The sequence below is a fragment of the Triticum aestivum genome, chromosome 5A (assembly GCF_018294505.1).
Source record: "Triticum aestivum cultivar Chinese Spring chromosome 5A, IWGSC CS RefSeq v2.1, whole genome shotgun sequence".
NCBI lineage: Eukaryota > Viridiplantae > Streptophyta > Magnoliopsida > Poales > Poaceae > Triticum > Triticum aestivum.
In genome coordinates, this window is record NC_057806.1 from 200287624 (window position 1) to 200313271 (window position 25648).

Sequence of the window (25648 nt, forward strand, 5' to 3'; positions counted from 1 at the left end):
CATAGGATAGCTTCTAGGGTTTAGCCTCTCTGATCTCGTGGTAGATCTACTCTTGTACTACACATATCATCAATATTAATCAAGTAGGACATAGGGTTTTACCTCCATCAAGAGGGCCCGAACCTGGGTAAAACGTCGTGTCCACTGCCTCCTGTTACCATCCAGCCTAGATGCACAGTTCGGGACCCCTACCCGAGATCTGCCGGTTTTGACACCGACAGTGTCTAAAGAAATAACATTCTTTAGTCATGCTTGGAGTTGGCGGTTTTCACTACGCACATTTGTTCGAGTGGAGTCACTCGGTTGAAAGGACAAAAAGAAGAAATGACAAAGCACATAGTCAGCAAAGTGTTACCTCCCATGGTCTTCACTTCATCCTGAGCATCCTTCAAATTCTTCTTGGAGAGTTCTAGATCCAGTTGGAGTTCGATCTTCTCCCTCTCTAGGGCAACATACTGAGTCCCAAGTTCACAAGATTTCTGAGATCAACAAAAAAACAATTCAGTCGATGAAGAGAAAGATTCTCAAAAGCAGGTCCTCTACTTCCGAGAGGAGAAGAGCAAATCCAGATTGCTACTATCAAAAGAGTTCTCAGACCACCACTGAATCAAACATTCGACGGTGATCTCGGGGACTACACACTCAATGTGCCCCCACTGGATCAATTTCCCACTTGGTACGGCCTGCCCGGCCCGAATGAAAGAGTCAAAAAAACTTGTTCTTAGACCCCCGCCGAATCAAACATTCGACGACGGTCTTGGGGATTACACCCAGTGGGTGCACTCAGCATCCCCCCACTGGATCAATTTCCCACTTGGTACGACCTGCCCGACCCGAGTGGAGGAGCTTCAAGCAAAAAAAATCTAAGGCCCCCGCCGAATCAGACATTTGATGGCAGCCTCGGGGACTACACCCTGTGGGTGCACTCAGCGTGCCCCCACTGGATCGATTCCCCACTCAGCGCGGCCCGACCGTTTTGAGTGGATGGAACACAGGACAAAAGAAAAAAACATCCAATGGGTGTACAAGTTCAGCAGAATCAAGACAGAGAAAATCCAATCGGAAATCAACTTACTATCATACTTACAAGGACATTAGCTTGAATGGTTGTGCTGACATCATAATCTAGCTTGATGCTTTCATACACCTCCTCTGGGCGCTGCATCATCAAACCGGCCTGGATCGTAGCCTCCTTGCTGGCCTTGGTCTGGTCCTATGGAACATGGTGCAGAGCGAATACAATCGGTGATGGAGCTGACGATGCAGTCAGAAGAATTGGCGCTTGAGTTTGGCCAGAAGGCTCAAAGGTTGGAGGAGTTGACACCAATGGCAGAGTAATTGATGGTGGAGCAGTAGCGATAGCACCGGTCTGAGACGAACCACCAGGCTCTTGAAAGGCAAGTTCAGGCGGCGTATGAGATGTCTAACCTGAAGGTGTTCTCCTATCAACCTTCATGAGGGAGTCGACCTGCCTCCTCCCCCTCTGCTTCTCGGAGGTTCCTCCTCATCGTCGTCTGGAAGGGTGATGACGTTGGTTGGCGCTGCGGTCACTCGACAGTCAGATCACAGTCGACCGTCAGAACAAATAGAGGAATAGAACAAGGTGTGAGTAGGTTATACCTGCCCGAGAAGTGGCTGCGTGTGACGCCCCTGATTTGACCGTACACTAATCATACACGCAAATGTGTACGATCAAGATCAAGGCCTCACGGGAAGATATCACAACACAACTCTAGACACAAATTCAAATAATACAAGCTTTATATTACAAGCCAGGGGCCTCGAGGGCTCGAATACATAAGCTCGAAAAATACAAGAGTCAGCGAAAAGCAATAATATCTAAGTGCAGACATAAGTTAAACACGATTGCCTTAAGAAGGCTAGCACAAAAGTAGCAATGATCGAAAAGGCAAGGCCTCCTACCTGGGACCTCCTAACTACTCCTCGAAGTCGAAGTCCATGTAGAATCATCCTCGGGATCCTCTGGCTCCTTGACTCCAGCATCTGTTTGCGTCAATCAGGTATAGAAAGGGGGAAAAGGGGGAGCAAAGCAACCATGAGTACTCATCCAAAGTACTTGCAAACAAGGAACTACACTACATATGCATTGGTATCAATGAAAGGGGTAGTATATGTGGAATGAACTGCAGAATGCCAGAATAATAGGGGGATAGCTAGTCCTATCGAAGACTACGCTTCTGGCAGCCTCCATCTTGAAGCACTAGAAGAGAGTAGATGGTAAGTTAACTAAGTATCATCGCATAGCATAATCCTACCCGGCGATCCTCCCCTCGTCGCCCTGTGAGAGAGCGATCACCGGGTTGTATCTGGCACTTGAAAGGGTGTATTTTATTAAGTATCCGTTTCTAGTTGTCATAAGGTCAAGGTACAACTCCGGGTCGTCCTTTTACCGAGGGACACGGCTATTCGAATAGATAAACTTCCCTGCAGGGTTGCACCACATTTCCCAACACACTCGATCCCTCTGGCCGGACACACTTTCCTGGGTCATGCCTAGCCTCGGAAGATCAACACATCGCAGCCCCACCTAGGCCTAATAGAGAGGTCAGCACACCGTTCTAAATCCTATGCACGCAGGGGGCTAGGCCCATCGTCCATTACACACCTGCACGTTGCGTACACGGCCGGTGAGCAGACCTAGCAACCTCCATTACAAAGGAAGTTGCCTTACGCGGTCCAACCCGGCGTGCGCCGCTCAGTCGCTGATGTCTAGAAGGCTTTGGCTAATACCACGACGTCGAGTGCCCATAACTGTTCCCGCGTAGTTGGTTAGTGTGTATAGGCCAGTGGCCAGACCCAGATCAAATACCAAGATCTCGTTAAGCGTGTTAATTGATGTAACCACGGATGCCGACCAGGGCCAGGCCCGCCTCTCTCCTAGGTGGTCTCAACCTGCCATGTCGCTCCCCACAAAGTAATAGTCGGGGGCCGTCGGGAACTGAGGCGCACCACTACCTGGATGGAACCACCTGTCCTTTCAGCCCCCTCATCGGAATCACCTACGGGTACTCTACGAGCTGACCCGACTTTAGTCACCACCTGTATCGCATACTATGTATAAGTATATACCCGTGCCTCCCAAGTGATCACGGCCCGATAGTATAGCATGGCAGACGAACAAGAATGTTGGGCCACTGATGATAACTAGCATCCTATACTAAGCATTCAGGATTGCAGGTAAGGTATCAACAACTGCAGCAATAGTGACAGGCTATGCAACAGAATAGGATTAACCGGAAACAGTAACATGCTACACTACTCTAATGCAAGCAGTAGAGAGAAGAATAGGCGATATCGGGTTGATCAAGGGGGGGCTTGCCTGGCTGCTTTGGCAAGAAGGAAGGGTTGTCAACAACGTAGTCGATCGGGGCACCAGCAGCGGCGTCAGTCTCGTAGTATACCGGAGAGAACAGGGGGAAGAAACAATGAATACAATGCAAACAGATGCATAACGATGCATGACATGACAAGTAACGGTGCCAGGTGTGCCCTAACGCGATAGGACGTGATGCCGGCGACGGGGGAAAACATCCGGGAAAGTATCTCAGGTGTTTCACATTTTTGGACAGATGAACTGGAGGGGGAAAGTTGCATGTTTGCTATGCTAGGGATGTGTGCCAAACGAACGGGCTGCGTATTCGGATTCGTCTCGTCGTTCTGAGCAACTTTAATGTACAAAGTTTTTCGATCTGAGCTACGGATGAATTTCTACAATTTTCCGAAGTTTTAAGCATTTTCTGGAATCCCTGAAAATTGGCTAAGTCCTCACTTTTAAACATCACTTAGTTGTTTTGCAGAGGCTATTGCTAGCATTCCATACATCCTTTGAATTAGTGCCTTATATCAAATCTGGCACTCTGCTGTGATCTACATGGCAGTCTCAGGTCCATCTACATTATTGTCCACTTGATTGCTTAAATATTTGTTTGAAAAGTGCTATTGGATGTCAATTTCAGAATCTGTTTTTCAGTTCCTCCCGTTAACAGAACATAGATATTTGCCATTTCCATCGGAATTAATCCACGCATTATCTGAAGTAGGTACAATGGAACAAAATGAAGCTTGTTACATCTACTTTCCGTTCATATAATTTTTACCCATGTTAGGACCTATCTTATCGCTGTTTAGGGGTTGTTTAGTGGGCTAGTCATTGTAGAAATACAAAAGCTAGCTACTGCTACAGTAACTGAATGTTACTGTAGCATAGCAGCAGCAGTAGTACGCAGCAGTAGCAAGCAATTACTAAGAGTAGCGGCAGCTACCGACAGCAGAAGTAGTGGGCAGTGGCGGGCATCAGTAGCAGCGACACAAGAGGAACAACAAGGTGAGGCCATGGCGCACATGCGCGCGAGACAGGAGCAGCAGCGGGACGCAGCGCTGCCAGGGACGTGCACGGGGCACGGGGCACAGGCACTCACGCTGTGTTGGGCGCGGTCAGGTGACAACGTGCACGGCCGGATGCAGCCAGGGGCGAGCTGGGCGGCAGACGCGTATGCGGGAGCAGTAGTAGGCTGCAGCGCAGCCATCAGGAGCGGGCGGCTGCATGCCGGGGCGCAACCCCGCGGAGGCGGGACGCGCGCATAGCCGCGGCCAGGGAATGGACCGGGGCGGGGTGAGCGCAGTCTGGTGTGGTCGGGCGCTAGCTGGAGGCGAGGCCAGGCAGTTGGTAGCACAGGGAAGGCGCGCGTGAAGCGAGGCCCGACCGTGGCGGATAGTGGTGCAGCAAAATCAAGGGCACGAAACTACGGGGAGCAAATGAGCATCGGGAGTAGGGGAAACTGAAGAGCAGCTCACAGTGGTCGGAGTGGAGTAGACGGTGTGGTCGGGGAGGGTTCGACGGAGACGAATTTGACGATGGCGTGCTTTGGGTGTCGAGGTGGAAGAAGAGTTCGATCCACTCGTTGTAGGGGCTCCGAGGCCGAATCCGTCCATGCAGTCGACGTAGACGACGAAGGCGAAGTAGTTGGACAAATTTTCAGGCGTCGGGGAGCTGGATGGGCGCGAGGACGACGGGGTTCACGGCGACGGCGACTCGGCTTCTTGCAGGAGAGAAAGAAACAATGCGAGAGGGGAATGAGGGGGCTAGGGTTTCAGCAGGGGGTGAGGGAAGGTCTTCTGGTCGCCGGGGAGGACCGGATGGCCGACGTGTGGCAATCGAAACCATGGACGCGGCATGTGCGTCCACAATGCCTCTGATGAAGATGGAAGGAGACAGGGGTAGTTGGGTGGGTTGTTGTGCTGTGCGTGCTGGGCTGTGTGCTATGGCCACTAGGGCCCAACGCACTGTAGTTGTTTCTTTCTTCCTTCCTTTTTTCTGTTTTATTAGTCCACCAGTGAGTTGCATTTATTTAGTGCACCAAATGACTTTTGAAAAAAAGTGGAACTTGCCAAAACAATGACTAATCAATATTTTGCACTGCCACAAAAAGTTTAGTGGCATGACAGTTTCATTTGAATTTCGTTATGAATATCAATGTGATGGATGGTTGTTGTGGGGTCATTCAAAATTATCTAGGGCATTTTGGAGTTTCAAATAATGCTGGTTTTCTTTTTATAACAGATTTGGGAACTTTTGTAATATTATGAACACTTATGTTTTGCTACTTGGATAATTAATATTTTGACTTTAATTTAAAATTGAATTTGAGGTTGAAGTATTTCTTAATTGTTTTTCTTATGGGCATAATGATGATGACTTGGCATCATTAGTGTGGAGTTACTGCAGCATGATTCTCGGGTTGTTACAAATCTCCTCCACTACAAGAAATCTCATCTCGAGATTTTTAGGAGGTGGGGTAAGGGAGAAAGATCTGATTATGAAATTCTAACGAATCTTCTCGGTCCTGGTTGCTCATCTCAAAGAGGTCGATCCATTACATTGATGTCTTCATTTCTTTGCTTCAGGTCATCATGACAAAGTTGTCACCCTTCCTTCAGGAACTCCATTGTATTTATGAAAGGATATGAGGGAAAACTACAAGGACAGATGTCTACATGGTCTGACATTCGGTAATTAGCTCAGGGATTTTGGCCCAAGGTATCTCTAGAGTTGTAACTTAGGAAAACATCGAGAGCAAAGTAAGAAGGTACAATAAGGAATCGGCCAGGCAATCATTCAATGCCTAGACAGAAGGTGAAAGGGGTTTCAGGGCCATGAGAATAAGTATTGCGTCTGATACCAGAATTGATGATCACTCGGAAGGTGGCTCGTGATCTATATACGAAGCCAAGCATGAGGAATACGTTTGGAAATAGGGGATACAGGAGAGTCAGGTTTCGATCATGTGGAACTATGGGTGATGGGCCCACCATGTGGGTTAAAGGTAGAAAGGGGAGCGATATTTTGCACGGTAATGATAGCAAGGCATGTGAGAGGATGACCTGTCAGTTATGTCGGCAACAACGTCGGTACCAAGGGCGAGGGGTGAAGAGAACCATTTTCCTGCTCATTGAAACGAGACAGACCTGTAGGCAAAGTTCTCGTCCATCGGTAGTTACCAGAATGTTATCAACAATAGTAACAAGGTCTTACCGACACGATTGTACACCTAGGTGTTTACATAAGCAGAAGAATATTACTGCTTAGGTCATATAGAACACCATAAAGGTTAAATAGAACAATGGAAAGGAAAAGGTGATCTCCAGATTGAACAGAACAATGGAAAGGAAAATGTGTTTAAACACATATTTCAGGGTTATCCTTCACAAGGACAATCAGAGCATGATATCCATGACAGGATAGAAAGTAGAAAACCATTTTGGAAAGGGGGGAGGAATCTCATGATATTACCCATACAAAGGTGTTTGGACAATGGATAAGGAAAATTTAGCATTGTGCTTTAAATGTTCTTATTGAAAATCGGATTACCACAGACATGCTTCGAGATAGCATTGACATGGTCTTTAAGCAAAAAGTCAGACTTTGCATACAGGAAGGACCCATCAGGAACAACATGTAGAATAAGTCTTACAATTTCCTCATGCAATAATGGATAACCTTGCTAATAAGGAAACTATAACAATAGGTCCTCCCGCCAGGGGCGCTAGGCATGACATCACCTTATTGGGTTATATAAAGACCATTTTCATGACTCTTGGAAAATGTTCCAACCATCATATCTGACCGAGGTTCAGATCCGATTGGCATCAGGATACCTCAGACTCAGGATGCATGAGAAGATAAATGGGATTGAATGTAAGAATGGCTGGTGTATGCAGTTATCAATAAGGATATAACAGTGGTATGGTATTTGCAAAGGCGGTGGGTACAAGTGTCTCGGGAGAACATCGTAGAGTAACCTCGGAATCCTCTGGTGCAACAGACAATCATCGGTAATAAGTTGCTCTCCAAGTGAAAGTGTTCACGAGATCCTAATGTTAGATTTAGTAAAATTCAGTTAACCCGAATAGAAGAGAGATCGGAGTCCCAGAGTATAGACAAGGAATAAAAGATCCTAATACCACCCAATGGTGTCGTGGGCCCATGGGCTGCATAGCCATGTTAGTAAAACAATTTTCATCAACTAGACTCAACTTCGGCCAAGGAGTGGGGAAGGGGGATTCCTACAGGCAGTCGGCTCTGATACCAACTTGTGTCGCCCCTGATTTGACGCACACTAATCATACACGCAAATGTGTACGATCAAGATCAAGGACTCACGGGAAGATATCACAACACAATTCCAGACCAAAATTAAAATAATACAAGCTTTATATTACAAGCCAGGGGCCTCAAGGGCTCGAATACATAAGCTCAAAAAATACAAGAGTCAGCGGAAGCAATAATATCTGAGTACAGACATAAGTTAAACAAGATTGCCTTAAGAAGGCTAGCACAAAATTAGCGATGATCGAAAAGGCAAGGCCTCCTGCCTGGGACCTCCTAACTACTCCTCGAAGTCGAACTCCACGTAGAATCATCCTCGGGATCCTCTGGCTCCTAGACTCCAGTATCTGTTTGCGACAACCAGGTATAGAAAGGGGGAAAAGTGGGAGCAAAGCAACCGTGAGTACTCATCCAAAGTACTCGCAAGCAAGGAACTACACTACATATGCATTGGTATCCATGAAAGGGGTAGTATATGTGGACTGAACTGCAGAATGCCAGAATAAGAGGGGGATAGCTAGTCCTATCGAAGACTATGCTTCTGGCAGCCTCCATCTTGAAGCAGTAGAAGAGAGTAGATGGTAAGTTAACCAAGTATCATCGCATAGCATAATCCTACCCGGCGATCCTCCCCTCGTCGCCTTGTGAGAGAGCGATCACCAAGTTGTATCTGGCACTTGAAAGGGTGTATTTTATTAAGTATCGGTTTCTAGTTGTCATAAGGTCAAGGTACAACTCCGGGTCGTCCTTTTACCGAGGGACACAGCTATTCGAATAGATAAACTTCCCTGTAGGGGTGCACCACGTTTCCCAACACGCTCGATCCCTCTGGCCGGACACACTTTACTGGGTCATGCCCGGCCTCGGAAGATCACCACGTCGCAGCCCCACCAAGGCCTAATAGAGAGGTCGGCACGCGGGTCTAAATCCTATGCACGCAGGGGTCTGGGCCCATCGTCCATTACACACCTGCACGTTGCGTACGCGATCGGTGAGCAGACCTAGCAACCTCCATTACAAAGGAAGTTGCGTTACACGGTCCAACCTGGCACGCGCCGCTCGGTCGCTGATGTCTAGAAGGCTTCGGCTGATACCACGACGTTGAGTGCCCATAACTGTTCCCGTGTAGTTGGTTAGTGTGTATAGGCCAGTGTCCAGAGTTAGATCAAATACCAAGATCTCGTTAAGCATGTTAATTAATGTAATCGCAGACGTCGACCAGGGCCAGGTCCACCTCTCTCCTAGGTGGTCTCAACCTGCCCTGTCGCTCCACCACAAAGTAATAGTCGGGGGCCATCGGGAACCCAGGCCCATAACTACCGGGATGGAACCACCTGTCCTTTCAGCCCCCTCATCGGAATCACTTGCGGGTACTCTACGAGCCGACCCGACTTTAGTCACCACCTGTATCACATATTATGTATAAGTATATACCCGTGATCACCTCCCAAGTGATCACGGCCCGATAGTATAGCATGGTAGATAGACAAGAATGTAGGTCCATTGATGATAAACTAGCATCCTATACTAAGCATTTAGGATTCCAGGTAAGGTATCAAAAACTGTAGCAACAATGACAGGCTATGCAACAGAATAGGATTAACCGGAAATAGTAACATGCCACACTACTCTAATGCAACCAGTAGAGAGAAGAATATGTGATATCGGGTTGATCAAGGGGGGGGGGCTTGCCTGGTTGCTTTGGCAAGAAGGAAGGGTCGTCAACAACGTAGTCGATCGGGGCACCAGCAGCAGCGTCATTCTCGTAGTCTACAGGAGAGAACGGGGGGAAGAAACAATGTATACAATGCAAACATATGCATAACGATGCATGACATGACAAGTAACGGTGCCAGGTGTGCCCTAACACGATAGGAGGAGAAACCGCCAAAGGGGGAAAACATCCGGGAAAGTATCTCAGGTGTTTCGCGTTTTCGGACAGATGAACCGGAGGGGGAAAGTTGCGTGTCCGCTATGCTAGGTATGTGTGGCAGACGAACGGGCTGCATACTCAGATTCGTCTCGTCGTTCTGAGCAACTTTCATGTACAAAGTTTTTCGATCTGACCTACGGATGAATTTCTACAATTTTCCGAAGTTTTTAAGCATTTTCTGGAATCCCTGAAAATTGGCTAAGTCCTCAGTTTTAAACATCACTTAGTTTTTTTGCAGAGACTATTGCTAGCATTCTGTACATCCTTTGAATTAGTGCCTTATATCATATCTGGGCACTCTGATGTGATCTACATGGCAGTCTCAGGTCCATCTACATTAGTTTCCATTTGCTTGCTCAAATATTTGTTAGAAAAGTTCTATTGGATGTCAATTCCAGAATCTGTTTTTCAGTTCTTCCGGTTAATAGAACATAGATATTTGTCATTTTCATAGGAATTAATCCGTGCATTATCTGAAGTAGGTCCAATGGAACAAAATGAAGCTTGTTACATCTACTTTCCGTTCATATAATTTTTACCCATGTTAGGACTTGTCTTATCGTTGTTTAGGGGTTGTTTAGCGGGCTAGTCATTGTAGAAATATAAAAGCTAGCTACTGCTATAGTAACTTAATGTTACTGTAGCAATGCAGCAGTAGCAAGCAATTACTAAGAGTAGCAGTAGCTAGCGACATCAGAAGTAGTGGGCAGTGACGGGCATCAGTAGCACCGACACAAGAGGAACAACAAGGTGAAGCCATGGCACACATGCACGCGAGACAGGAGTAGCGGCGGGATGCAGCACCGCCAGGGACGCGCATAGGGCACGGGGCACGGGCGCTCACGCTGTGTAGGGCGTGGTCAGGTGACAACGTGCATGGTCGGATGCGGCCAGGGGCGAGCTGGGCGGCAGAGCGTAGGCGGGAGCAGCAGTAGGCTACACCACATCCAGGACGCGCGCGTAGCCGCGGCCAGGGAATGGACCGGGGAGGGGTGAGCGCGGTCTCGTGTGGTTGGGTGCCAGCCAGAGGCGAGGCCAGGTAGTGGGTACCATGGGGAAGGTGCGCGCGGAGAGAGGCCTGATCTTGGCGGATAGTGGTGCGGCAAAATCACGGGCGCGACACTACGGGAAGAAAACGAGCATGGGGAGTAGGGGAAACTGAAGGGCAGCTCACAGCAGTCGGAGAGGAGTACACGGCGTGGTCGGGGAGGGTTCGACAGAGACGAATTTGACGACGGCGTGCTTTGGGTGTCGAGGTGGAAGACAAGTTCGATCCACTCGTTGCAGGGGCTCTGAGGCCGAATCCCTCCATGCAGTCGACGTAAGCGAGGAAGGAGAAGTAGTTGGACAAATTCTCAGGCATCGGGGAGCTGGGTGGGCGCAAGGACGACGGGGTTCACGGCGACGGTGACTTGGCTTCTTGCAGGAGAGAAAGAACAATGCGAGAGCAGAATGAGGGGGATAGGGTTTCAGCAGGGGGTGAGGGAAGGTCTTGTGGTCGCCGGGGAGGAGCGGATGGCCGACGTGTGGCAATCGAAACCATGGACGCGGCATGTGAGTCCACGGCGCCTGTGATGAACAGGGAAGAAGGAGACATGGGTAGTTGGGCTAGGCTGTTGTGCTGTGCGTGCTGGGCTGTGTGCTGTGGCCACTAGGGCCCAGCACACTGTAGTTGTTTCTTTCTTCCTTCCTTTTTTTCTGTTTTATTAGTCCACCACGGAGTTGCATTTATTTAGTGCACCAAATGAATTTTGAAAAAAAGTGTAACTTGTCAAAACAATTACTAATCAATATTTTGCACTGCCACAAAAGGTTTGGTGGCATGACAGTTTCATTTGAATTTCTTTATGAATATCAATGTGATGGATGGTTGTTGTGTGGTCATTCAAAATTATCTAGGGCGTTTTGGAGTTTCAAATAATGTTGGTTTTATTTTTATAACAGGTTTGGGAATTTTTGTAATATTATGAACACTTATGTTTTGCTACTTGGATAATTAATATTTTACTTTAACTTAAAATTGAATTCGAGGTTGAAGTATTTCTTAATTGTTTTTCTTATGGGCATCATGATGATGACTTGGCACCATTAGTGTGCAGTTACTGCAGCATGATTCTCGGGGTGTTACACTACGTCCGAGCGTTCGTCATCGATCTCCATCTGAGATGTCGCAGAGGTACCCGCCCTGATATTCAGAATTTCACTCGGTTAACAAAAACATGAAGGTCTGCAAAGATACGACAAGAAGTGAAACGGTCTGCAATAGAAGCACTTACGTCGAAGCGATAGGCACAGTAACCTTGATCCGGGGCAAAGCCTTCCGAGGTTTAGGTGGAACGACCTTGGCCTGCGTAGTAGTGTTCTCAGCTGGTTCAGGAGTTGACGTCTGAGTGCACTTCTGGGTCCTGGCACACGATGTTGTAGATCTACCTTGGACAGTCGCATGATCTTGTGTCTGCTTGGTGCGGCGCTCAGTGTGGGGCGGTGACTCGACTTCTTCACTGTCGCCGGAGTCATTGCTGTCGTCTTCACTATTGTCGGTGTACTCAATATCAGCGCTCCCGCCCTCGCTTTCTCCTCCTCCAGCGAACTGTTCCCCGTTCGGCACGGGCGAGTACATCTTTGTGAACACGTGCAAGATACAAATTATAAAGATCCGCCGGTTTCCAATATGATTGCGTACAGGAGAGTAAAAGATGAAACACTCGACAAGTTTTGTCCTACATCCCCTGGAAGGTGCTCGACGTCGAATGGCAAGATCCGCTTTGCTCCGCGCGGGTTGTCCTTGTTTCCAGTAATGCTCCGAAGCCACTGCGCCACTATATCCTCTTTGACCTCCTCTGGGTGGGTCCAGGAAGTGTCCTATGTACCTGAGTACAACCACATAGGGTGGTCTCGAGCTTGCAAGGGCTGGATGCATCGACTAAGAAACACCTCCAACAAATCCATGCTTGTCACTCCGCCCCCAACCAGCACTACGACTGCGTCAACTAGGATAGCCACCTCACCCTTCTCCTCCTCCTCTACAGTCAATGAACGAGGGGTGCAGAGTCTTTCCAGAGAGAAAGGAGGAAGACCAGTCGATTGGCCTAGGGTCGGGACATCTTTGTAGTAAAACTAGGTCGACTGCCAACACCTAACCGACTCAGGAAAGGTCATGGGAGGAAAAGAGCTCCTACCCCTCATTTGGATTCCCAATCCTCCACACATTTGGATCACGTGGGTCCTCTCATTAGTCGGATTGGCTTTATTAACCGAATGAGATCGACAAGTGAAGATGTGCTCTAATAGGCCCCAATGAGGGTGACATCCAAGGAAGTTTTTACACATCGAAACAAATGCAGCAAGGTACAAGATGGTGTTTGGAGGAAAGTGATGGATCTGAGCACTAAAGAAATTCAAGAATCTGTGAAAGATTGGATGCGGAGGCAGAGAAAACCTCTTTCCACATGAGTCTTGAGGAGAACCCGCTCTCCATCGCGCGGCGCAGGCTCGAACTCTCCTTCCGGCATCCTCCAGGATCCGGGCGCAATCAGGTCGTCAGCTGCGAGCCCCTCCAAATCCTCCTCCGAGACCGACGAGGGGATCCAATCCCCTTGGATCCAGCACGGTAGCAGAGCGGATCGCGAGGTCGACCCCTTAGCCGTCTTCTTCTCCTTGGTCGTCGTCTTCTTCACGCGTTCCAGGGCCCTCGTCTTGTCCTTCGCCATCTCCGCGATAGTCGACAAGGACGAGCGGAGCGGCGCTATGCTGGAAGGGGAGAGGGAGAGGGGTGGAGGAGCAAGGAAAAAATGGTGGGCACTATTGCACACATCAGTTGCATCGTCCTATATACCCGCACGTCCGAGTGACTGGCTCATGGTCCCATGCAATCTCAGCACATCCCATAACGAGCGCTAGCCCGATACGTAGCAAAAAAGGTGGCACAAGGATCGAGGAGTCCCTCCCCACTTGCCCCGTTTACTGCGCTGCTCCCCACTCATGCACTTCTCCCAATTTCGAATCCCGTGAAATCTGGGTCTAGCGAATCAGTCGATCGCGCCAAACATAGCCAAATCCAATCTGCCCAATACTATGTTACATATTTCACTCGGAAAATCCAGAGGCCTGAATTGATCAAGGCAACTAACGAAGGGGTAAATTATTAACATACTGTCGAACCTCCAAGGTGTCTCAGAGACATTGAGTCAGGTCGAAGTCAACTTCAATCCTTCTTCACTCGGTCCTCGATCCATTCGGGGGCTAATGACGATGACATGTACCTAGGGTAGGATCGTGGGTCTGGCCTGTATGCCCTACCTAAAGACACTGCACAAGAGGACAAGGCCTACAAAGTTAAACAGAAGATATCAACTGGAATCCTCATGGAGTGTGATCCACTCAATAGAAGATCCACTCGGATATACCAATTCCACTCGACCGTCGTTATTCACTCGGGAAACAAGAATCCACTCAAAGGACAGGAGACTTAGAACCACCTCTGGATGGCAACGGTTAGGCATTCACTCAGTCACCTTAAAGGTCATTAAATATGGGCGTTACTAGTAACGTACGTGACTTTACTCTCTCATTGAACCCTTGTGTAACCGAGGGTTGTGAGGGGTCGGCGTACTCTATATAAGCTACCCCTCCCCTCTTGCACAAGGGTTCACACCCCCTATAACTCAACATTCCAATCTACAGAGCCTCTGTGGCACCGAGACATAGGGATGTTACCTCCTCTGAGAGGGGCTTGAACTCATAAATCTGAGTGTACAACCTCGCCATAGCTAGGACTCTGCCCTCTCCTACGTACCCCCTATCTCTACTATCAGATCCATTCCCATGACACGTGGCGGGAGCAATAGGAGTACTAATAAAATCATTATTATTAGTGTTGGAAAAGTCACACAACTTTGTATATTCTTGAGACATCATGACAAAGCAAGCAATCTAGCACACAAGCAACCAAAAAGCAAACGAAAAGACGAACGGAAGAAGGGCGAATAAAAAGGCAAATCTTTTTGTATTTTTCTGAAATCATTTTAGAAGTGGGGGAGAGGAAAACGAGACACAAATGGCAAATAATGTAGTGCAAGAGATGAGAGTTTATGCTGGGTACTTGGTAGGCTTGATGTAGATCTCCCCGGCAACGGTGCCAGGAATTCTTCCAGCTACTTCTTGAGCTTGCGTTGGTTTTTTCCTTGAAGAGAAAAGGGTGATGCAGCAAAGTAGAGATAAGTATTTCCCTTAGTTGAGAACCAAGGTATCAATCCATTAGGAGATACAAGCAAGTATCCAATCTATGCACCTACACAAACAATCAAACACTTGCACCCAACGCGATAAAGGGTTGTCAATCCCTTCACGGTCACTTGCAAAGGTGAGATCTGATAGAGATAGATATAAAATATTACTAAGACGTCAAACAAAGTAAAAGTAAATTAATTGCAACAAGGTATTTTTGGGTTTTTTGGTTTATAGATCTGAAAATGTATGATGGAAAATAGACCTGGGGGCCATAGGTTTCACTAGAGGCTTCTCTCCTAAAGGAAAATAATACGGTGAGTGAAAAAATTACTGTCGAGCAATTGTTAGAAAAGCGCATATCCAAGGCAATGATTCTGCATCTACTACTATTACTCCACACATCGACCGCTATCTAGCATGCATCTAGAGTATTAAGTTCATAAGAACGGAGTAACGCCTTAAGTAAGATGACATTATGGATAAATTCAAGCAATATGGTGAAAACCCCATCTTTTTACCCTTGACGGCAACAATACAAATACATGCCTCGCTACGCCTACTTTGTCACTAGGTGGGGACACCGGAAGATTGATCCCAAAACTAAGCACCTCTCCCATTGCAAGAAGAACCAATCTAGTTGGCCAAACCAAACTGATAATTCGAAGAGAAATATAAAGATATCAAATCATGCATATAATAATTCAGAGAAGATTCAAATAATATTCATAGATAAACTAGTCATAAATCCACAATTCATCAGATCTGGACAAACATACCGTAAAAGAATATTACATCAGATAGATCTCCAAGAACATCGAGGAGAACAACCCGTAGGTCTGTGGTGAACTACTCACGCTTCATCGGAAGGGCAATAGAGTTGATGTAGAAGCCCTCCATGATCGAATCCCCCTCTGGCAGGGTGCCGGAAAAGGCCCCAAGATTGTGTCTCATGGGTACAGAAGTTTATGGCAGCAAAAATGTATTTTCGTGGACGCTTCTATTGGTTTCGGAATCTTTCTGAATTTATAGGCCAAGAATTAGGGTTGGAGGAGCTCTAAGGGGCCCACAAGCCCACATGGCGCCGCCCTAGGGCGCACCCCTAAGGCTTGTGGCCGCCTCGGGACTCCTCTGACTTCATCTCCAAGTCCTACGTGTGTCTTCTGGTCCAAGAAAAATCATTGCGAAATTTTTATTCTGTTTGGACTCCGTTCGATATTCCTTTTTCATAAAACTCAAAAACAAGGAAAAAATAAAAACTGGCACCCGGCTCTGGGTTAATATGTTAGTCCAAACAATAATATAAAATAGGATATTAATGCATATAGAACATCCAAAATAGATAATATAATAGCATGGAACAATCAAAAATTATAGATATGTTGGAGACGTATCAGGTCCCCTCCTGGTATTTGTTCGCCCAATATTTTTTATATATTCCAAAATAATTCTTAAAGTTTCAATACATTTGGAGTTGTGCAGAATAGGTATATCAGATTTTCTCCTTTCCGGTCCAGAGTTCCAGCTGTCAACATTCTCTCTCTTCATGTAAACCTTGCAAAGTAAGAGAGAAAAGGCATAAGAATTGTATCATAAAGTGTAATAACAGTCAATAATGCCATAAATATCAACATCAAAACATGATGCAAAATGGACGTATCAACTCTCCCAAGCTTAGACCTCGCTTGTCCTCAAGCGAAAGCCAAAATCGATAATCATTATCACATGTTTAGAGATAAAGGTGTCGATAAAACAAACTACGGACATGAGGGCATCATGATCATATTTAGAACAACAATATATTGTCATATAACTTCTTATTCTAAAGTGATAATTCATTCACATGGTAAAGTATGAAACATAAAATTCATTGAAAATTAACAAACTATTATCTTAGGCATTGATGCAATTGCAGTTTATCGTAATGTCAGAAAGAGTCCATATGAGAGCTTTTTATTTAGCAAGTTCACATACTTATGAGATCATTTTATCTTTAACAATTTCTAACACTCACGTGATACTTATGAGATCAAAGCTTCAGTCAGACACATAGAAAGATAGGCGCTTATAACTTTGCCTCCCAACCATTTACCTCAAGGGTAATGTCAACAATAATAACTCATGATCACCTACATTCGACTAGATATGTGTGTCTAGAACTTCCCAACATATGATGCATGCCAAGAAGAGAAAAGCTAAAAAGGAATGGTGGAGATCACCATGACTCTTGCATAAAGGTAGATAATTAAAATAGAAGATAGGCCCTTGATGGCCGAAGGGAAGCACAGGTTGTCATGCGCTTTTTATTTAGATGCACAAACTCTTAGTGCAAAGGAACGTCACTTTATATTGCCACTTGTGATAGTGACCTTTATTATGGAGTCTGTCACTTTTATTTCTTCCCCTTCACAAGTTCGTACAATGATTATTTTCCTCACACTAAAAGAGCATACAAATTTAGGGAGCATTTTTTATTCCTTTGCACCGATGACAACTTACTTGAAGGATCTTACTCAATCCATAGGTAGGTATAATGGACTCTTATGGAAAAACTGGGTTTAAAAGTTCTGTATGCACAACTAGTATCTCTACTTGGTGCGGAATTTTTTTGGCTAGCATGGGAGAAAGCAAGCTCCACATGTTGGAGGATCCATGCCAATACAACTTATATTCTAAAAGAAGTAAACACAACTCATTAAGGTGCCTTCCTCGTCTAACATCAACTTATTATCATATAATATTTTAATGATTGCTCACAATCATAAAAAGATGTCCAAGATTGTGTATTTATATGTGAAACTTCTCTTTCTTTATTACTTCTTATTAATTGCAACCATGACCAAAACTATGTTTGTCAACCTTCAATATTTCATACATTATACTTCTAATATGTGAAGTCATCACTCTTCATAAGATTGGTATATGATATTTTATTTACTTTATTCTTTTTCATCTCTAAAATCAAAGCAAGAAAGCAAAGCACTCAACTCAAAACTAATCTTTATAATATAACTCTCATACTCGATTACATAGATAGATCACGAAGCAAAAACATAAAGACTAGATCATACTAAAACTTTTATTCTACTAGATCACAATTTAACCAAAAAGATCGAACTAAGATAAATGGTAATGATAAAGGTGGTGATACGATACTGAGGCACCTCCCCTAAGCTTGGCACAAGCCAAGGGGAGTGCCCATACCCGTGTACTCAAGTCTCCTTTGGAGGTGGTGATGATGAAGTTCATGATGTGGGGGGCTTATCCTCCGTCTTCCAAGTCATAGGCTCCCCATCATAGAAGGATGAAGGAGTCTCTGGAATCCTGAAATCTACACCTAAACTCAGCCTCTTAAATCTGGACTCATACTCACAGTTTTGGTTTTGTAGGTCATAGATCTGTTCTTGGAGGTGCTCAATTCGCTCGTGAAGCTTGAAGATGGCCTCTCCAATATTATTGGTGTCCAACTTGTGATCACGGGTGAATTTCATGATCATGGAGTGGTTGGTGTTGAGTCTGTGTCCCACCATACCTTGGCACCTGAAGATCTCCTGCTCCATTGCTTTGAGCCTGGTCTCCGCGCTTCCGGTCTTCTTTGGCCCTTGAACACCCCGGATGTGAAGCACCCCCAACGCATCTCAATGGTTTGAGGGTGTTTCATCACCTCCGGAAGGTAGGGGATGATGACCTTCTCATAGAACTTGTCATTGGGTGAACTTGGGATTGTCATGGCGATCTAGGTCTGTCAGAAAAATAGCTCGAAACAAGAAAAGAGATATTGTCGTGATACAATGTTCAAAACCTTTGGGAGTTTATATAATGACTTTTTACCGTGCAAAACAAGTAGTCTATGAAGAAACGGAATCCAGAGGGCACACGAGGGCCCCACAAGCTCGGGAGGCATGCCCAGTGGGTTAGGGTGCGCCCCAGGGCTTCTCGCCTGCTCGTGCACTTTCCGGACTACTTATTATTTTCAAAAAAAATCATATATTCCAACACAGAGTAAAATTGCTTTTATGGAACTTTTGGAGTCAGTTTACTTACCATATCACATACCTATTCATTTTTGAGGGCTCTAGAGCATTCTGAAAAGTTTCCTTTATGTACTCCTCTTGTGTTATAGAATGAATAATATTAGTCTCAATATTTATAGGCGTACCTGAGATATAATGCTTAATTTTTTGCCCATTCACCACCCTCGGGTTGGTGCCTTCGGTGTTGTTGATCTTGATAGCACCGGAACAATAAACTTCTTCGATAATGTAGGGTCCTTCCCATTTGGAGAGAAGTTTTCTGCCAAAAATTCTTAAACGAGAATTGTATTACAAAACTTGGTCACATGCATTAACATTCCCGCTTTTGTATTCTTTTGTCATGCCATCTCTTAACCTTTTCTTTAAACAGTTTTGCATTTTCATAGGCTTGGGTTCTCCATTCATCAAGTGAGCTAATTTCAAACAACCTCTTTTCGCCGGCAAGTTTGAAATCATAGTTGATCTCTTGAATTGCCCAATAAGCTTTATGTTCTAATTCAAGAGGTAAATGACATGCTTTTCCATAAACCATTTTATACAGAGACATACTGTCGGATTAAGGGATCCGTAGACCCATGGAAAGTTCAAACTCTAGGGTGCGTGCGAAGAACTCGATCTCCCAGCCTATCAACTTGTTGCTCTCACGGCCTAGTTTGATGCACGGGAAAGGAAACAGACAAGGCAGTTTACCCAGGTTTGGGCCACCTTGCGGTGTAATACCCTACTCCTGCTTTGGTGTGGATTAGCCTCGCGGAGGGCTAGTACAGAGGAAGATAAGCCTCAGGAGGTTAGTTCTTGTGTTGGTGTAGGCTAGTGATGGTTTTGGTTGGATCGGATACGGATCCCCCCTATGGTGGTAGCTAAACTATATTCATAGTGGCCTTGGTCCTCTTCCTCCAAAATGAAGGCAGGAAGGGATCCCACAACGGCCAAGTTTGAAGGGAGACAAGTAGTATGTCTGTCAGATTCTGCGCTCCGGCAAACCCTTAAAGTTCGAACACTTGGGCGCGCACAAAGAACTCTCTCTCTCTCTCTAGCTCGCTTGCTCGCACGACAATCTCAAGGCCTAGCTCAAAGAACCCAAGGAACACGGTACACAGAGGTTTATAATGGTTTGGGCCACTGTTGTGGTGTCATACCCTACTCCAGTGTGGTGGTGGTGGTGGATTGTCTCGAGGGCTAGGGATGAACTAGTACAGTGGATGAACTACCTCCTGAGGAGAGGTGTTCTTGAGCTCGATGAGCTGGTGTGTGTGCGGATGGTCCGAATATCATCCCCTGGCTATGGTGGTGGATAACCCTATTTATAGAGGCCCTGGTCCTCTTCCCAAATATTAGGCGGGAAGGGATCCAACAACGGTCGAGTTTGAAGGGGAACAACTAGTACAAGCTATCCTAACAAAAGGTAGTCTTCGCCTGCCAAAGACTCTGGTGGTGACGCCGCTGTGGGCTCCATGGTGACCTCCATCCTGCCATCCTACTCGCCTTGGTCTTGTTGCACCGATAAGGAAACCTTTTCCTGATGCCTTGGGACTCGTCGCCTGCGCCTGCCTCTTTAGCACCAAAGAGGAAACTGGTACACTGCGCCCGCTGGCGCCCGCCTGGCCTTGGTCGTCATGGCTCACGTCACGTCAACCTCGTGAGGTGCCCCTTGCATAGATATCTCCACTCCTCGGGAGCCAGCCTAGTGAGGCTGCCCCCAGGGAGGTCTTGTCGTCATCCGCCTCACGAGGCTTGGCCCCTCACGAGGGTCTTGAGTTGTTGTTGCAGACGATGGGCCGTACCAGGCCGCTGGTGGAGCCACGCCATGGGCCGTAGGTAGGCAAGTCTGGGTACCCCCATTCCCAGGACGCCGACAGTAGCCCCCGGGCCCAAGGCACGCTCGAACTTGGCTTCGAGGTGAAGCTGACGGGCAAGTGCGGAGTGCCGCAGGCCCCAACCGCCTGCGGCCTTGGTCACCGCGTGGCGAATGACGGGATGTGGGCGTCTCCTCTTCCCCATGTTGCCTTGGTATCCGTTCAACTTGACGAGACCCTGCTGCATGCAGAAGAAAACCATCATTACCTTAGATCATGGAGGCCGGCGGTTGGCCCCCTTAGTCTATAAACGAGGAGGGGGCGGAGCCCCCATCGCTCATCTCTTTATCCACTTCGCCAGCTTCTTCTTCTTCCTCCTCACTTCATCATCTGGCTGCGACACCCATGGCTCTGATAAGGAGATTCTCCGCCGCCGAGAAAGGGAAGGCCCCCCGTGAGGAGCAGGGGCCTCTTCCGCTAAAGAAGAGGTTTGCCCATTCCGGTGACGTCGTCGCGGGGCAGGAGGTGACGAGGCCATGGTACGAGCGGCCTCCCCCCGGCTACCCGTTGCCCTTGTACGCCTAAGCACAAGGCTTCGGTGGAGGAGGCAGCACCTCGCGCCGCTCGCGCCACGGCCGCGGTAGCCAAGCCATGGTGGCACGCGCCGCCGCCCCGCGAACTCACGCCGAGGGATCCTCGCACGAGCTCGTGGTGTGGGCGGCGATGCCACCACACACCTGGATCAAGTTCCCGTAGTTCTTTGCCGATGAGATGCCGCCGAGGGGGCCGCTCGAGCTATGGCTGCAACACGCCGAGTGCAGCACCCAGGTAACTGGAGCAGAGGTCGAGGCCGTCTCCCCGGGGAAGATCTTCATGACTCGTGGATGGGGCGAGGTCACCCACGTCTATCACGCATAGGGGGCACTCGCCATCCATTTCGAGTATGATGGCGCCTCCACACTGTTCTTCAAGGTCTTCGATGTGGAAGGCCGCCGCCTGGAGTGTTGTCCTAGAGGGGGTCGCCAGGACGATGCAACAGCTGGTGTCAGGACCACCATTGGCCCTGCTGATAGCTCCTACAGTAGCAGTGACGGCTCCTGGGAGTCCAGCGACTCTCCCGAGCCCGACGAGACTCCGGAGACGAGCGACGACAGCTACATGCCCCCGAGCTCTCGCCGCGCCCGGAGCGCAATGGCAGCGTCAGCCCATCATCGTCGCTGAGCTGGATGGGGTTGGCGCCGACCCCTCATGGCCCACTGTTGATGATGGCGTCGGTAGCGACGCCCATAGATATGGCTCCTGGAAATCTTCTTCTTTTGTTCCTTGCAAGAAATCGAGATGAACCCCGTGGGGTTGTGTAAAGTATGTGTAGTACTTTTGTAGCGATGTTATTCCTATTATGAAATTCATGATTGCATGTCTTTCTCCAGTATTCTTCCCCCTTTTCGTCCTCGCGGCAGCTTAGTGCTCTACGCCGACAGGTCCCAGTCCCCGGGCAGGCTTCAGTCATCGCTGCTATGCCAGGTCGCGATGCTGTGGTCAAGGCCAGGAGGTGAGCGACCCGAGGTCCGGTAAGAGCTCCTGAGGCACGATGCTCGAGAGTTCCCCCTTGGCGTGCAAGAAGCTCCCTAAAGGTCAAAAAGGAAGGCGACATTGCTGGAGCAAGGCTGTAGGAGACGAAAATCCTAAGTCGTGAGCTGGGCTGCCTTGGATACGTGACTTATCTTAGCGATCCTAGGTCGATTCCTTGCATGGGGCCCGACTCATGCGCCGCTGATGGCGATGCTTCCAAGTTGTATCCATGCTAGCTTTCCCCCTTACACACTCTCCTGGGTGCTTTACATCCTCGGGTCCCGACCTCGAGCAAGCTCTGCCGCCGCTGGTATGCCAGTTCGCGATGTCATGGTCAAGGCCAGGGGCGAGGGCTGGAGTGTCAGTAAGAGCTCCTGAGGCGCGATGCTCAGGAGCCCTCCCTTTAACGCCCAAGCTAAAAGCATGAAAGGGAGCAGCTGGCAGGGCCACCTATAGCTAGGCTCTGGAGATTCCTGCGGGTTAGTGCAACGAGAGAGAGTAGCCCATAGCCGCGCTTGCCGCCCTGCCATTGTTCCTTCCGTGAGAAGATAAAGGCACTATGGATCTGGTGAGGTGACATGCGCAGAGCGGGCCACGAGCCAGAGCTCGATCACACAGGTTTATCAGTGTTGCAGGGACGGACCCGAGCACAAGCGTCGTGCCAGCATGTGAGACTCCCGTTGCGGGATGAGCAAGTGAACAATCAGCAACGCAGGAGGCTGCGATGAACAATCATCATGTAAGCAATGATCATAAAGTAATTCATGCAAGGAAGCAAGCTAGTTCGGGTAGATGCAAGAACGATACATGCCATTGGGACGGACCCGAGCGGCCTGGGGATGATGCAGCCCGAGGGGTGCCCCAATTTGAGTAAACTAAAGATGCGAAAGGATGCGCGTCGTAGGGACAAACCCATGCGACCTGGGGATAATGTTGCCTGAGGGGCGCTCCCAACTGAATGAACTAGAAAGAGTCACCTGATACCGTTGTTGGAGAGGTGTTGGAGTAGCTGAAGATGCATGCTGAAGAAGTTGTCCTTCACGAGTCGCCAGCGTCCTGAGCCTCGGGAGGCTCTGGGGCCCGGTTGGATCATGAAGAACCGTCACCCTCTCTACCAGGACTGCGTGATGCCTGGCCTCCTGAGCCACTAGAATGCACCGCAAGCGGCGCTGGAAGGTGATAGTTATGTTCGTCAAGCTGAATGGCATGCGAACATAGCTATGAGGTGGACCCTCGCACCGACCAATGCGCGAAGGCTAGAAATGCCTCTGAGATGCATCCCTGTTGAGCCCTAGAATGTCGACGCAGACACGGATCTCTTCACCCTCGCCAGGACGCGGAGCTGCACCAGGTGGTGGGTGGCGGTCGCCGTGCATGGTCCTTGCTTCTTGAAGCTCCTCGGTCGCCTTGGTGATGAACTCCTGAGCACCAGGCGCTCCACGCCTTGTGTCCTCTTGAGGGAAACGTGCGGTGAAGCATGCTTCCACATGGTGCTCGAGCTCCTCCCTCGTGACGTTGGCTAGGTTTGAGGACCTCTAGAAGAGAGCCCCCGGGCCTAGCCTGAGTGGTGCACTGGGCGCGCCTTCCTATGCGAGGGAGGGAGGCGTCCCATCTGCGGGTGCAGGTCCTGAGGTGGTGCCACTGGAGACACCGCCCTCCTGAGGTCCTTGGTGGAGCAGCTTCTTCTTATTATTATTATTATTGGGAATGTCCTCAGGGGGGTATACATTGCCTTCGTTGTCTGGGTCTTCGGCCACCGCAGCCTGGTAAGCGCGCTCAAGGGAGCACACCGAGTTCTACTCTTCGCAGGCGACTGAGATGACGTAGCCGCTCCCTAGCATCTTGAGGACATTGTAGCCGTGGTGGGTCACTGCCATAAACTTGGCCAAGGCTGGGTATCCAAGGATGGCCTTGTACGGCAGGCGGATGTGGGCAACATCGAAGTCGATAAGCTCGGTGCGGTAGTTATCGTGGGTGCCGAAGGTGATAGGGAGGCAGATCTGCCCTATCGGGGTGGTAGAGTCGTCAGTCACTCCTGAGAAGGGCTTGGTAGGCTGTAGCTAATCATATGGCACTTGGAGGCGGTCGAATGTCTCGATGGACAGGATGTTGAGCCCTGAACCACCATCGATGAGGGTCTTGGTGACTTGGACGTTGCTGATGATGGGTAAACAAAGCATCGTAAGGGCACCGGTACTTGCTACGCACTTGACCTGGTCTGACAAGCTGAAGGTAATGGCACATTTGGACCACCTGAGCGGGCGCGTGGCCTTGAGCCTGGGGAGCGTCGCGTTCACCTCGCTGGCGAACTGCTTGAAGATGTACTGGGAGGCTGGGGCCTCGGCGCCACCCAGGATGCAGGCGATGGCGTGCGGCTCTTGGAAGCCCATAGCCCCCTCGTCTTGATGATGGTCATCATTCCTCCTTGGTGGTGGCGCCAGTGGAGGGAGGCCAACCTTGCCCTGAGGTCGGTCCTCACGAGGTTGGTCCCTCCAGGCACCCTCACAAGGCTGGTCCTGCCAGCAGTCCTCACGAGGCTGATCACGCCACTCCTGGCGAGGGCCGCGGTCATCCCAGCGTCCTCTACCTCGTCCTCCTCCTCGTCTGTAGCCTCGATCATTGCGCTCGGGGCATTGACCGAAATGCCCATAGCGGATAGCCCTGAGCTCTTGACATTCATTGGTGTTTTGGTTGTGCATGTTGTGGAAGGCGCAGAACTGACGGCTGCCCTTCCAAGACTCCAGGTGATCGCGACCATGCTTCATCTCTAGCTCGGCCGCTAGCACAACCGCTCCCTTACGCTTCACATCCTTGCCCTTGGCCTTCTTGTCTTTTGGGTCGGTAGCTAGGAGCACGAGGAGGGAGAGACGCCCCTCCTCAGCTCTTGGGAACTTAGTTGCCATGTTGAACATCTCCAGAGCCGTGCACAGGTCTTCGTGGATGGTGAGCTCCTCCTTCATCTTGATGTAGCATACGCCATCAGAGAATGTGGAGATGATGGCCTCGTCCATCACCTTGGGGATCTTGAGGAAAACGTTGTTGAAGTGCTGGATGTATTTTTGCAGGGTTTCCCCTGGCTGCTGCTTGATGCGCCGCAGGTCACCCGCGGCCGGGGGCGATCGGGAGTGCCCTGGAAGTTGGTGATGAAGCGCTCGCGCATCTCGCCCCAGGAGGAGATCGATCCTGCAGGAACGTTGAGGAGCCACGAGTGTGTGCCATCCTTGAGGGCCATGGGAAACTAGTTCGCCATGACGACGCTATGCAGCTCAGGAGTGAGGGCACGGCAGCCTGCTATAGTCACTGGAGCCCGTTGCAGGGGCGGAGCCTGGTCTTGGTATCCGCGCGCCGCCACCGCGGGCGGTGCACGGTCTTGACGCGGTGGTGTTGGGAGCGCAGGGGCGTTATCTTGTTGCAGCCGAGGGACTTCTTGGCAGCTTCCTTCTTGATGTGCAGGTGCCCT

The 25648-nt window shown here is 48.8% G+C and overlaps 1 long non-coding RNA gene across 2 annotated transcripts; it reads right to left on the minus strand.

Annotated features, from left to right (window-relative positions):
* Positions 1-255: 255 nt before the first annotated feature.
* On the minus strand, positions 256-5205 carry LOC123106762 (uncharacterized). Of its 2 annotated transcripts, XR_006451471.1 has the most exons (5): positions 4816-5205; positions 1924-2004; positions 1621-1732; positions 1088-1541; positions 256-479 (listed from the first exon to the last, which is right to left on the minus strand). It is a non-coding gene; the product is annotated as an uncharacterized lncRNA (long non-coding RNA). The 2 variants fall into 2 exon arrangements; XR_006451470.1 differs by having other exon boundaries at positions 1621-2004.
* Between the last annotated feature and the right edge of the window lie 20443 nt (positions 5206-25648).